The sequence below is a fragment of the Tauraco erythrolophus genome, chromosome 9, assembly GCF_009769465.1.
Source record: "Tauraco erythrolophus isolate bTauEry1 chromosome 9, bTauEry1.pri, whole genome shotgun sequence".
Lineage (NCBI taxonomy): Eukaryota > Metazoa > Chordata > Aves > Musophagiformes > Musophagidae > Tauraco > Tauraco erythrolophus.
This window is the reverse complement of record NC_141473.1, coordinates 41047065-41062245: the sequence shown is the minus strand read 5'-3', so window position 1 is coordinate 41062245 and position 15181 is coordinate 41047065. Positions and strand designations below refer to the sequence as shown.

General features: G+C 44.6%; 1 protein-coding gene across 2 annotated transcripts in view; it reads left to right on the top strand.

Moving 5' to 3' along the window:
• The window catches only part of PRKG1 (protein kinase cGMP-dependent 1), a 528936-nt gene that overhangs the window by 44050 nt on the left and 469705 nt on the right, over positions 1-15181 (top strand). The window lies entirely within an intron of this gene.

Genomic DNA, 15181 nt, shown 5'->3' with positions numbered 1-15181 from the left:
CGGATATTAATTTTAGCGTTGCAGTGTAAACCCACTACATTTTAAAACAAAGTGGTTTCGTTCAGAAACCATATTGAAATATTTATGGTGGTTGTGTGCAAAGCGAAAATACTCAGCAAGTACAGTAGTTTTAAGCAAGCTAATAGCACTTAAATGAAGATGGTTATTAACATAGAAACTTTTAAAAAGCGCAATACATCTCCATAAATTAATTTTCTACAGAATTAACTTTTTTTCCTCTAACTGTATTACTGGGTGAATGCTGTGGGTGGACAGTTTTAAAGTACATCAGCAGAAAATGAGGTCCCAGACTGTGGACATGGATGCGTCCTCTCCAGACTCACTGTGAAAGCAGTCCTGAGCTTTAGCATCCTGTCTTCCCAAACACAGTATGCATCTTACGTGTCTGAAATGAGCCAACTTCCCCGGCCCTCCGGGTCAGCGCACTGATATTGAGCGAAAATGGATGTAGTAGCACAAAATTTAGACCAGCTGGCTGCTTGCAGCGACCTGTGTTGCAGACTTGTTGGGAAGGTGAGTGGACTCTGTGCCTTTACTAAGGGGAAAAAATTGCTCCTTTAGAGAGTTAAAATGTTAGGTACCTGTTTCTTTGGTTATCCTGCTTGGGATAGGTGCTGTGGGATGCTAAGATTTCAGAAGTCATGGAATAAGAAGCTTATCTTAAGGTAGGGGAAGGTCCTGGGAAGCTGTGCTTTTTGAACTGGAAATGGTGGTGGTTTAAATGCCACTTACTGTCATGAATGATAATCCTTACTGTCTGTGCTGCTGGTGTTGCTTCGTTTTTGGCTTTTCACAGTGCCAAAATACTTGCAGTTGTAGCAGGCTAAAGGATAAATATTTGTGTAAATGTTTTTTTCATCCGCTGTTTTGCCATTTCTAGGGGGTATGTGCAGGCAGAGAAATCCTTGACATTCATGTTTTGTGTAGCTTGTCTTTGTTTTGAAGGGCTGATAGCACAGGAAAAAAACAAAAGTATTTGCTAGCTCGGAGCCTAAAACAACTCAAATAATTCCTTTGTCCTCCTCTCAGCGTCTACAGAAAGTGGTTTGGTTGCAAGGGTGCACGTCGCTTGGGTGTGTACTGGGTATACTGGCATCCTAAACGTCTGAAATTGTATTGAGGTCTTTTAGAAAACAGTGGTGAAGCACCCACCTGGAAGGGTTTGTGTCACGGAGATAGCTACAGTGTACTTGGGAAGCAGTGAGCGCAGGACTTGCGTTTTGCAATGTTCATGCAGTCACTGGTTTCCTTGGAAACTACTGCCTGAGCACGTAGAGCCAAACTTCAGCACTGGTGCCTGGTTTCAAAGTAGAAAATGGGCTCCCAGACTTCAAAATTGCCAAGTGGAGTTGGGATATTTGGGCTGTACTTGGTGCTTGTTTGTTAGGAGCAATCTCGAAGTAGGATATCGCTGGAAAAAAGCCCCTTGTCGTACTGCAGCGCTTTTCCTGCCTGCAGCTGTGTTTCTTTTTCCAAAATTCCCCTTTTTGATTCGGTTTGTGAGCGTGTTTGTTGGAGGTGTTTCCTGTTAAACACACAAACTGGGTCAGGAAAGCTGCGGACGGGCTCTGTGACGTCGGCTTGAAGTCGATTTGAAAACTACCCAGCCAGGCCAGCTCATTTTGTTCCCTTATTTAATAGCCTGTGATGGTGATGGGTGATCTGAACGAATAGGAGAAATCCCAACGTGGCTTGTCTGGGTTGACCTAAAATGAAGCTGGGGTCTTGTAAATACACGCCTACTTTGTGTTAAATGTGATATCTTAGGTTCAAGAGAAATATATAAGACAATTGTGTATGTGCACGTGTGTACTTGTCCATTAACACAAGTATGCTACGAGATGGACTTTTATTAGGATAGAAAACAATTAAGCCTTAATATTGGTCGTGTATATGGATTTTTTTTTTCAGCATCAGCCGGGCTCTGGGAATGTTGAAATGCTGTTGGCTTTGCGTCTCAGCAGCCACAGAGTATCATTCAGATTCGGGAGCGAAAGAGTAAATAACTGGTGACATGGATGTGATGAAAATCTGAAGCCATCGCTCCCTGCCCCCCGTGTAAGTGGATCCCTGGGATCTGTCAGTGCTCGTTACTATTTAAACTGCCTATTTGATGTCAATTGTGTGCAAAGATCCACTGGGTGAGGGGAATTCATTAGTGCTCTTGCAGTCCACAGGCTAAAGGAGGAAAATAACTTTCTTTGCGGGTAACATTCCTGATGAATAGCAGAAATCAATCCCTGTATGACTCGGGCAACAGCACACAGCCAAGCGCTTAAGGAAGGTATGGATAAACCAAATGCAATGCAAATAAAGCCCTTCAGCTCTACATTTATGCTTGCTGGAAACAAGAGGGATCTTACAGCTACAGAGATGCTTGGAAAATCCTGACTGTTAAAAACCTGAGAAATTCCTTTAGGTGAAATGGAAGAGCAGGCATCCTCCTTTCGGAGTTGGAAACACATACGCAGCGGAGTTGGTGTCCACCTCTTTGCCTGGAAGTTTCAGCGTAGTTTAAATCGGTGAAAGTCGGTAAGGTGAGGTTTAAATGTAGCTAAACTTGGTCACACAGAGGAGATGCACGTATTTTTGGCAACTACAGTGTTTTGTCGTTTGATACATACATTTGGTGAATGAAACAGATAAATGATTTCAACACCTGATAAGTGACACGTGGTCTTCAGTTCAACATAGCTGTCATCGAGACCACATCTGCGATAAAAGCCGCTCGTTTCTCCTCTCTCTGGCTCGGGATCCCTGCTCAGGAGGCTGCAGAGAGGTGTGGAGCGAACGGCAGCCAGGACTTGGGGAAGAGGCTGGAAAATGAGGCACTTGGGTTTCTTTTCTCTCTTTTCCTGCTTTACGAAGCGAGGGAGGACAAAATGAGCTTCCAAACATTGTGGAAGAGGGGGCTGTGGAAGGGAAAGGAAATGATGCTTCCTTTCCAGTTTTCTGCACTTACTTGCAGCTGAGTATGAAAAGGGTAGATTTCCATTAGATCTAAGGAAGAAAATTTTTTACAATGAGGGCGGTGAGGCACTGGAACAGGTTGCCCAGAGAAGCTGTGGCTGCCCCATCCCTGGAAGTGTTCAAGGCCAGGTTGAATGAGGCTTTGAGCAACCTGGTCTAGTGGAGGGTGTCCCTGCCCATGGTAGGGGGGTGGAACTAGATGATCTTTAGGGTCCCTTCCAACCCAAACTGTTCCATGATTCTATGAATCTTCAGGGTGGGATTGCACAGTGCAGGAGTTTTGCGCTTTGCGGTCGCTGTGGGCTGAATTAATTGTATCTGTTCCCTTCATCGCCGCTGTCAGGTCCCCCCCTTGCCTTCTCTGTCCCCTTTGCAGCACGTGCTCTGGCATTGTTTTCCCAGAGCCCTCTGCCTTCATGTCACCATCCTTTCTGCTCACACAGCAGGGCAGATGGCTCTGCCCAGGAAAAGACTCGCCGTCCTCATCTCCCGTCTCTTCTGAGCACTCAGTTACTCCCCTGGATTTCTTGTTCCTGTTCCTCCTTCTTCTGCCCAACATTTTTCTCTCTTCCTATGCGTGCTTGCCCTTCTCTTCCCTCTCAACTCCAAAGTTTTACCTTCTACAAAGCTGTCCCATCTGATAAGGTCCAGACTTTACATCTCCCTAAAAAACCTGCCTCATTTCCTGTCTATGTCAGGAGGCAGAGAGCTTCCAGTGGCTGTAGCACAAGGTACCACGGGAGGCTTGATTTTCCTGACAATCCAGCTTTTCTAGCGTGCCAGTTTGTACAAAATCAGTCGACTGGTGACTGATCAGACATGACGTCCCGTGGGCCTCCCGTTACAGGCCAACAGCAATTCCACCACCTCGGCTGCCTGCGCCTTGCTCAGCTCAGCCAAAAGACAGCTCACACGCATCCCCTGCCCGAAAAACCCCGCACCGAAAAGGATGCAAAGCCAGAGAGCATCCGGCGTCGAGGCGTTTAGCAGTAATGGCTTTGAGTTGTATTGACAAAACCTGCGATGGCTGAATGCCATCCTGCAGGGACTCGATACGTCTTCGTGCGCTGCTTAATGAAGTGCTGCTCCGGCTCCGGGAGGCTGCGTTTTCACTTCTATCATCACTTGTCCTTATTCCTGTCCTGCCTATGGAGCAACGAACAGCGAGGGCTCGCTGCTGAGGAGCGTGCAGACAGAAGAGTGGGCTAAATCCCAGTTAGAAACGTGGGGGTGTGCGTATACCTTCGTGCATAGCTGGTGTCTGAGTGCTCAAATGATGCTTTTTACCTAAACTTGCTAGATATTTAAAAACTAGTTGAATAGGAGTGCGTGTGTGCGTATATAAAAATATATATATGTTTTTTTCCCTTACACATCTTTGCACATTTAAATCCTGTTAATGCAGCAATTGCACAAAGGGGAGAACACAGCTCCTGCTCATCAGATACTCGATTGCTTTCTGTTTTCCCAGTAGAAGCCCAGCTCTGCGAGGCACACGAGAGAAATGAAGCGTGGAGAGGCGATGGCTCTTCTCTATTAGCAGTGTACCCCGACACAGATGTACTCAGATACTGTGATAACGAGCACGTTGGGAGAGCTCAAGTAAGGCAGATACTCTGGTTTTACTTGACGTTGCCTTGGTTCAGGGTGTTGGGGAAAGGAAGACGCAGCCTCTGACTGGCCGCTTGACGTTAGACTGGTTGCTGTGGGAAGATAATTGAAGTTTTGCAACACTTGTGCTTGGAGAAAGGGGCACAGGTGATGCAACTCTCTTATTTAGCTGCTTCTTGACTGTCTCCAACAGGGTATCTCCGAGTCACAGCTTTCCCTTGGCAGCAAGAGCTCACGTGGCCTTTATTTGGCAGCGCTCTGTTGCGGGGTGGGTATTGTGTTGCGGCCCAGCAGCCTTTCATTAGAGGAGTCCCAAGGGAACGCTAACTATCCATCTTATTTCCCTCCATTCATTTGCTGGATTTATTAATGCGCCTGCAGGAGAGCACGCACCGGCAAGGAGCGTTTTCTGCAGGCATGGCGAGCCTGAATACCCGAGCACGTTAGCCACTAATTGCCAACGCGGGTATGCCATGTGTGCCACCCCTGTTTGTTAGGGATCCGGCACTGGGGAGATCGGCATTCGGCTCTGCGCGGCGGCGGACCTGACCTCTTCTCCTGCCACGCAGAAAGCAGCTGCTCTGCCTTCTGCTTTGCAGGTGGTGTTATTTTCTCATCAACCATCGTGGCAGGTATTTCAAGAGCATGTGATGTCCGTGACTAGGAACAAATTATCACTTCCCTCTTAAATCCCCAACTTTTTTTTTTTCCTTCAGACTTTGTGAAAGATGACTATTACTGTTATTTAGGCAGGCAAAGCAAACCCAAAAGGGATATCATCAAGCAAATCTCAGGTTTTTGATTTTGTTACTCTTGCATAGACACAGCAGGTGTTTATTTTTTTAGAATTTTTTTTATTTGAAAGCCAAGAAGAGCTCAAATAGGAAGCCACTTGGCTGATATTCAGAGCCTCACTTGGCATGTATAAACCTATCCTGAGCCATTATCCCAGTATTTATGAGTACAAATGGAAAAGCTTCCACAGAGAGTGAAGCTGCTGCATCAGCACAGCGAGGACAAATGCTTGGGAGACCTGATTGAAATTGGGCAGAGCCAGGGCCACGAGTCTGTGTCACTCAAATTTCATCTCTGGAGCACACTGGCTCTTTTCTCTCTCCTTGGTTTGACCAGAAATTCCATCTATGAGCTATACAGGACTCTTTCTATTGAAGGCTGAATGAACTTGTTTCCACCTCGGGGTTTTTTTTTAACTTTTTCTGCTGCAAAAGGTTCTTGATGCGATCTGTGATGGGCAAGTGTTATAAATTGAAGGCATATTATTGGATTAAGCTCACTGGATTTAATGGTCACAAAAATTCTGGCTGCAGGGCCAGGACTGAAGAAGGCTGCTGTTTAAATACAGCCAAAGAGATGGATAGAGATGTTAAATTGATGCAAAATTTATCAATGTGGAGCAACCAAAATGTAAAGCTTCGTGAATTTATTCTCTGTTTGCATAGTACAGGATCTGAAAGTGTAGGTGTAAATTAGGACAACCCGACTTCCACACTGAAGTTAAGCAGATAAGTTTTAAGGATGGTCAAGATAACTATGTAAAATGTGGATGCTTGTGTAATGTTCCAAGAAGGCAGGATCTTCTCAGGTATTTGAAATTTTAATGTATGCTGGAGGAGCCTTATGAAGCTCAGAAGCCAGTTCCTAAATAGTGCCAGAAGTTGAAAAAAATTACGTATTGCACTTGCATAGTTGGGAGCCTTCAGCTCCATTACCTGTTCTGATTTCTTTGTTCGGCAGTTGAAATGTTTTTTGACTTTGTTCATGTTGGAGAAATGATATGTCATGGGGAGATAATATTCCATGCTTTTTCCAAGCTTCTTAATGGAATTTTTATGAACTCAATTGATGAATATGATGCAAAAAATGCTAACTGGATGTCGAGTTGGTTGCTCTGTAGCTCCGTCAGAGTTGCCTAAGCTCTCTGTTTGACTGTCAGTACAACGCGTGAAAGGTGAGAGGGGCCATCACACCCGAGATCACAAGTGACATCACATCCCTCAGGTCAACAAGGGCAGGCAAGGCAGAACGTGCCAGGTCCTGAGCGTGGAGCCTGGATGTCACCCGTTGGTGCTTCGATCCATCACTGGGAGACGAGCAGCGCTGTGCCCGTCACGCTGATGCAACTGTATGGGTCTTTTCCTGGCACTACTGTATGGGTTTTCTTCCCTTCACCAACATCACCTACTTGTTTTAAACCTTTCTCGTGCTTTGTGCGTTTTTGGAAGACCTGGAAGTCTGGTTTTTATCTATTTGTGTTGGTGATCCTGAGATTGCTCGGACAGAGCCATTGAATGCCTTGATACCATTTTCTCTGGATTGCTTTGAGGACTCAAGTGCACTTTCCTGCAATACATACATTGAGAATAAAAGACAACTACCTCAGCAAATTAGCGTGAAAGCATTGGAGAAAAATTGTAGAATATGTTTGGGTTTTTTTTTTTGAGTAAAAAGCTATCCTTTTGTTGCCTGTGCTTTTTGAAAAGTGTCAGTTGTGCAGGGAAGGATTCTGAGAAGTTAAATCAATTGTCTGTTTGTGCACTCATCTAAAGAGGTAAATCAGATGCCGCATTGACAGAGATCTGTCTGCATGATAAAACTTCAGCAGGCAAGGTTTGATTTAAATGATCACAAGGGGAAAAAAAAAAAAACAGCAAACCATTCTGTGTAGCCCCTAAGCCTCATGTACGGTAATTTTCATTGCAAAATAAGTTTGCCTCCACATGCTACAGGTGTCCAGGTGTGCAGAAAAAAAAGAAAAAAAAAAAAAGAGGGCAAAAATTCTCTGGAAGGTGATAACGCTTTTTAAACAGAGCTCCTTCGTGTAAGGCTAAGCTTAAGAGCTCAGCTGAAAACTTAAGTTTTATCCCCAAGATTCCAGTGAGTGGTTGTGGTCTCTTAAAGGCAGAGATTTTGTTCCGGGGAACAAAAGCAAATTCCACATCAGAGAATGTAATAAAATGGTGATGCTACAGCTGGTTCCTTACAGCCTCCTAAATATAGACAAAATAGCATGTAGTAGAGAAAAAATGTTTGCTGAGTTAACTGGGCTATATTTAGGTGCCAGATAAACAGATTTCTGCTTTTGACCCTCCCCCTCACACCCTCGAAACCGCTTTTTATACTGTCTGCAAATGTCTTGGCTGTTTGTGGCTTCTGTTCTTTGCAAAAAGAGTAATTCTGAGTGGTAGAGAAAGGACATCTGTCACAGCTGAAAATAAAAAAAGGCAAGCTCTTAGGCACACAGGCCCTGTGTCCAAGACTTGTCCTTTCTCCTGGGCCCTTCGTTAGCACCACATCCATAGGCTTTTAGGTACGGAACAGTTAGTGCTTTAAAAAAACAGAACGCTAATCCTGCCAAAATTCTGATCATAGCATCAGAGAATGGTTTGGGTTGGAAAGGATCTCAAAGATCATCCAGTTCCAACCCCCCTGCCATGGGCAGGGACACCCTCCACTACACCAGGTTGCTCAAAGCCCCATCCAACCTGGCCTTGAACACTTCCAGGGATGGGGCAGGCACAACTTCTCTGGGCAACCTGTGCCAGTGCCTCACCGCCCTCATTGTAAAAAATTTCTTCCTTCTATCTAATCTAAATCTCCCCTCTTTCAGTTCAAAGCCATTGCCTCTTGTCCTATCACTACACACCCTTGTCAAAAATCTTCTCTGCGACCAAAGCCTGAAGCATGAGCTAAAAAATAAGCATCTTCCCTTCTATGATGCATTTTACATCACATTTTTATCTCGCAGCAGGTTCTTTTCCTGGCACTACTGTTGGTACTGATTGTACAGTTAGCCCTTTATTCATGTATGCATAAATTTATTTTTTTTTTTTAAAGGAATCAAATAGCGTAGTCGTTTTGCCAGAACAGATTAGGAGAGGGAGTCTGCAGATCCACACCAATCCTCCTCTGCTCTTGACAAGGAGGATCTCGTCTGCCTACATAAAGTGCTTCTTGCAACCTCAAGGGTGGCCAGAGTGCAGTAAAAAGTTGGCTTATTCCTTTATTTTTTCCTTTTCAGACATGCTTGTGCTGTTCATGTGTTTTTGCCTTCTAATTTACAAGATGTTGGGCAGCTTGGGGCGCCCAGTGTCGTACTGGAGAGGAAGAGGACTGTGGCCAGCACAAGCTTTGGCCTGACCCCATCATTGGAGGCTTTAATCTGTTTGCCTTTCAATGCTGATTAACCAGCATTTGTAAAGTCTTAATTTTTATATCCCAGAGAATATGTTAACTATAAGTCCTTTGTAAGTATGAGGACTTGGTGATTAGAAATTGGGTTTCGTTCCTAATTAAATAGCAAACTACAAGGCACAGTCTTTAACAAAAACAGGACATTTAAAATTCCAATGCTCTCATTTAAGGGACATTGATTTTCACAGGCAGAGAAGCTTTTCCCAGGTTTCTTCCTAAGTAAGAAAACTTAACACAGAGAGGTTAATGACAGATTTATTTAAGGTTTCCTTTTCCTACTAACCTGAGAGTAAAATTACACAACAGTCTTTAAAATTTGGTTTATTGCTACTAGAGATGCGCCAGGAATGTGAAGAGCTCACAGTTTCGAACAGTTAAAATTCAGGTTAGAAAGTTTTGATATACTTGGTTTTTTTTCTAGTCTAAAAGCTGCGTGGAGCTCAGCTTTGATTCTTGGAAGGTATAGTTGGTCACTTGGGATTTCTGCTGCGTAACTTCCAGCTGGGTGTGCTGGGCATATCTGTCCAAAAAAATGAAATTAGAACACCTGCAAGTAGTAATTCTGCCTGACACTTCTTTGTTCTCCTTGACCTCTCTTGCCTCTACAGACTTCTCTGAACTGCTTGGAGGAGAAATATGACATTTGTAAAACTGAAACTTGGGGATGTATCTCCCTCAGCTGCATTTTTGATTGCACTCGTGTTCTTTGATGTTGGCTTGATGGCACAGGACAGCCCTCAGCTCTCAGGCTTTCACCGGGCCTTAGAGGCCGTGCTAGGAGAATATCAAAGATGAAATGTCACCAGGAATTCCATTTCCTGATCAGGCTCAGTTGAGGAATATCTTACGTATTGGGATTTCAACACAAGTCACAGCGTTTAACGATAACGGCTGTAATTGATGTTGGTTTGGGTGGGATTTCTGTGTTTGCTCGTTCGTTTGCTGCCTTCTGCAGAGTCCTGGCTGGGCTTTTTGCAGTGCTGCCATCTCCATAGGTGCTATTAGCTGGGTAATTTAAGCGGTCTTATGCACAGACCTCTCTGCGTTTTACTGTGGCATAATCACCAGTATGATCGTAAAACCTGTTTATTTTGAAAGGGTTGTTCACTGGGTGAAGATTAAAAAAAGGTCTAGCTGGTTTTAACAAAACCAAGGAAGCTTTGAGCACCGTCAGCTTCCAGTGTTGTTGAATCCTTGTCTCACCTCCTCAATAATTTGTGTGAAAGTATCGATCATCGGGGCATCCTTCCGTTACGGGAAGACGGCAGAGGTGTGGCTGAAGGTGAGGATTTTGTCCCAGGAACCCAGGTGAAGCACGTTAAACCCCGTTGGACACCTTCCTTGCCCCATACTCCTTTGCTGTTCTGGGCAGTTTATTGCCTTGCCCACAAGATAATGCAGAGCTTTCTCCTTACTTGACAGCCGAGCAGGATTTATAGCTGGGGCTTATCCAAACAACCTGTAAAAACGTTATAGAGTGTTTAAAAAATAAGAGTTGTTATAATTCAAGCGAAGAACAAATAAACGTTCGTATCCCTGTTCTCCTCAGTGTACACAAAATTGCGTACATACCTTAACTCAGATTGGAGAGGGAAAGACATTATTCCGAGATACTTTTTTATTATTATTTTTTTTCCTCTCTCCCTGAAAGGGGCTGTCTAAATAAAATATTCTGTTTTAATAATCCAGAGATGTTAGGGCTCCATAGACTGCACACAATTTACTTGACCTTTATAAATAGAACAGCATTGTATCTCTGTTGCACAAAAGAGCTGGAAAATGGCATGCAGATTTATTAACTGCCATATGTAGGAATTGTTGGATTGCAGAAGGAGCAGAAAGGCAAATCCTTCAAGCAGGATTTGGACAGAACAGCACCAGATACACCAGCTCTCTCGGATCACTGCCAAAAAACCCGCAGCTACGTGTCCACCTACATCAAACAGAGAGATGAAAAGGGACTGTTGTATTCCTAAAGTCTTGGATTTGAGCAGGAGCATGCGTGTGAGTTCCAGTACGGGAGGGAAGAAATGCTGTGGTTTGCTGAGCGCCTCGTGAAGTTCAACGGCTGAAATCCTACGCTGTAGAGAAACAAAAACCACGGGAAGCCGAATCCTAATGTTGCTTTTAGCATCCATTTAGGAACATTACATCGAATGTTTCAGAGAGCTTTTGTCCTAAGGGAGACCAGGGTTAAAGATGATTAAATAGCTGGTAATTTTATTATCGTAATAGAGGAGGAAAACTGACACAAGCAAGCCAAACCACGTAGTGCCTTTAGCCATAAGAGACCAAGAAGCTCAGGAGTTTTCATTTCTAGAGGGAATCTGTCTCATAGGGGGACAGGTGAAATTAAAATGCATTTCCAAAGATCTATCTGTGTATCGTCACTAACAACGTTTTGTTAGGTGAGCAGAGGTATTTCATTTAAAATAGGTGAATCTTGCACGACCCAGTGGGTGACCTACACCGCGCGTGCCTAAGGGGAAAGAAACTGGAGTCCATGGAAAATAAAGGATGTTTCCAACTTGCTGTGAAGGCAGATGTGAAAGTGCAGGTCTGTAGACGAACACCGAAGCGCGCAGACATCGGCTGCTGTTCCTTGGTGTTGTTACTGGGTTTTCTTTTAGCTCTGGCCACTGTTGCAGTTTGCTGGCTGAGAGGAGATAATAGGCTGAATTTAGATAAAAAAAAAACAAACAATGGAAAGTTCTGCTATTGCTTACTAACTTCAAAGGTTTGTATGTTTTTGTTCCATCAGCTTACTAAAGGGAAATGTTTTTTTTTTTTTCAGGAGTTTGGATCAGTCACTTTCATTGCTCATTGGTTTAACACACGCTCGGGCTGATCTTTCTAATCAGGTTCTGCCCATGAATATGCGGTATACGGACATATATGCAAAGAGCTTGTATCTGATTTTGACTTTGAAGCAAGGAACTGTCTGAGCATCTTCAAAATGCACTTAAATGCCTTTCAGGTAACACTCTTTAGGTCTGTCGGGTTTAAACTGGATCCGAAACTGTTTCAGCTCACTCCAGTAGTTCCTGTTTCCTATACCAAAATAACTCGGCTCCTTGGCACGCACATTTTCTCTATCTCTTGTTAGCTCTTTCTGTGTATTCCTTCATGTAAATATTTCCTAAACGCAGCCTGCGGAGCGTGGAACAAACTCAAAATGTGCAAGAGTTGCTAGTGGTGCTTTTCAGAAAGTGAACAAAACTGCATTCCTAGTCCTGTAAAATATTTGGGACAGAGGAAACAAACTGTTTCCCTACAGAGCCACGTGCGCCGTATTGGAAGGACCGCTTTTTCCGTCTTATTGTGATACACTCATTTACTGTTCTGCTTTTTTACGTGTTTTTTTTTTTCCCCCCTTTCCCACCAAATCTGACATGAGTACCTCTGCTCCTTCCTTCTTCCTTTCCTACTCTTCCACGTTAGACTCTTAGGGTCTTTCTGGCTCCTTGCAGCCCCTGTTTGCAGCAGGTCTGGATGGACTGCCTGGTGGGAGCGGGGAGGTAGTAAGGGGCAGGAACTTGCAGGAGGTGAGAAACTATTTGGGAAGATGCAGAAGTGGAAGAGCCTGATGGAAGATCTGAGGGGTGGAAGGAAAGAGAAAAGGAAACGATGGAGCGATGCGCTAGGAATTTCAAGTAAGGCACTCAGACGAAAAAAGGAAGATGATCCAGAGTTGTTGTAATGGGAGGAGGCATTTCTGAGCTTGAAGATGGTGTGGGAAGGTGATGAGACATCAGGGTGGTGGGAAATTGGAGAGTAAGTACAGGATAGTAATGCAAGGAAAAGAAAATAATCATATAAGTACATCAGGCATGTGAGCAAAGTTGCTTTTCTGCTCGAATGATGCAGATAAGGGTAACTTAATTCTGTGCCCTCTTCTGGCTTGTCTTTTCTGTCACAGTTCCCAGCCTCGAGACCTGTTTCTTCTCTCCAGTGCCTCCGTTTAGAGCCTTCCTGGGAAAAAAAGGTTTTTTGTTAAGGACCTGGATAGCAGAGTGGCACTACTTTTTTTTTTTTAGTAGAAATTATGGGGAGCAGGGATGTTGATAACTGCTCGTAGATGTAACATATTTTGTTGTAGCAGGTGCTCTTAAATCACTACACAGCAAACAGTTTAATCTGCCGCACCTCGCACGTTAAAAATATTTTGGGAGAAAAGTACGTGACTGAGTTCTTGTTAGCACTCTTGCAGCAGTAAGGTATGGGATAGCGATGGCCAAGTGGTGGCTTCGTTTGGATTTCACCTGACGCATCAAATCCTAGAGCTGGGGCATCGTTTGTAACCGTGGGTTGGTTTTCCAGCCCTGCCACATGAGGTTGTGTAAGGTGACCATCCCAGAGGCTTGAGGATTAAAGATACAGCCCTTCCTAAAGCTTTCGAAGCTGTGGGATTTGTGTACTCTTGGGCTTTTCTCTAATGCGTGATTCCTTGCTCTTTCAAATCCTCATTGCCGTATGCGTTCATGGATTTACCCGCTGGCAAATCAGTATGTGCCTGCCTCCTTCCCTGTTCCACTTGGATCATCTGCAGATGTTCCAAACCCACCTGGGCGCGTTCTTGTGTGATCTGATCTAGGTGGTCCTGCTCTGGCAGGGGGACTGGACTAGATGATCCTTTGAGGTCCCTTCCAATCCCTGACATTCTGGGATTCTGTGATCCCATCCCATGTTCGTTCATAGTCTTTGCGTTTGCCGTGGATGAAATGGAATTCCCCCCCACCTCCTGACGCGACAGCAACGTTTCACACCCCGTCTCTGAGCACGGCGCCTCGCTCGCCGCCTGCAGAGCCCGTCCGCAAAGACGTACGCTTCCCATCGCTCACGTCTCAGCAGAGTGAATCCTGAGTATTCCTGTCTTATTAAAGGAATGGCTTTCTTGGCTTGCCGAAGGAGGTGGAATAGCAATCTCCTTAATGCACGTTGCTGTCCATCCTCAAGAAACAAGCAGCGCTCTTCTTTCTCGTTGAAATGGTCCCGTTTGTAAAGAGGAGAGCTTTCCCTTGGGACTACCTCAACATCTCCCACGCTGGGATTATGGCTTACTAGGCTGTAACACCAGTAGGTTACAACTGCTTGTAGGGGCAGGTTGCCTTACTGAATGGTCTCCAAAACTTGCTCAGCAGGATCATTTCCCCAGTGAGCACACCGTTCCTCTGCTTTATCTGGGCAGGACGCATTTGTGTTGCCTCATCCTTCTTTTACCTTCGTATGTCCATTCCCGTCAGCGTGCCCTGAAGACAAGCGATGCCATGACATGTGAGGTTTCTAGTATGCTGCTTGTGCAAAAATATCCTCCCATTTGCAAGAAATAATGACATTTCCCCTTCAATATCCTTTCAAGCTGAAATTCCTGGAAGCATTCAACTCCTCTGGAGGACAGTTATTTTGATGAAAGAAGGGCTGTTTCCTAAAGTCCTTAAAACTTCTTTATCTTATTCTTGCCTTCCATCTGAATTTGGTGCCCTTCTTGTGATGTCATATTTGTCACTATTATTCTTCAAAACAATTCTTTCAAAGTTCTTTCTGACTTGCATTTATACGTGGCTGGATGGGGTGGAATAGGTTGCAGGTATCCCTAGAATTTGTCTCATATAGTTCCTGGGAATTAGGGAAGTTTCTCTGAATCCACAGTGTGTCTCCTCTTGCCTCTTTTAGGTTGTTCTTTACCAGATAGTCCGAGACTTTATGAACACTTTGCCCTGAGGCTGCAACTTTCAAAGCTTGGGATCATGTTGGCTTTTTCGGTGAGAAGTCTGCTTCTCCGGAGGTGGTCACCACATGTTGCTCTCATGCCTGCTTTGTAGCTGGGCATCCTTCCTTGTCCACAGCCACCTTAGGAGCTTCCTGCTGCTGTTCTTTCTCCATTTAAACATTATCAAGTTGCATGGTTGTTTAGAGTTCATATTGTCTGCCAAAAGGTGCTTGCCCAGCTGTAATCTGGTTTATTAGCAGACTAGACAGAGCCTGCATGATGGTGCTCCCACAATTCCGCTCAGGATTGCTGTATCCCAAAGTGACCCCTCTGCAAGTAGGTACATCGGCAGCACTTGCCTTTCAGTCCCCACGGGCTGCTCCCTGGCTCTCAGCAGGGGGGTATGTTATTTAGCTGATCCCATACATCTTTGAAATATTTGCGTCTCAAAGCGTGGCTGCTAACGTCAGTCCTTTTACTGACTCGTAAAGCAGGAAGAAATATTTCCTCCTAAAATCGCTGGGAATATTTATGGAGAGACTAAGGCTCCAAGCGCTTGTCTGCATTCTGCTGCCGTGCACCTATGGCATTTCAGCTGGGGACTTCTCCAGGCGGCTGGAAAGCAGAAGAGCTGAAGCAACTTTCCTGGTGACAGTA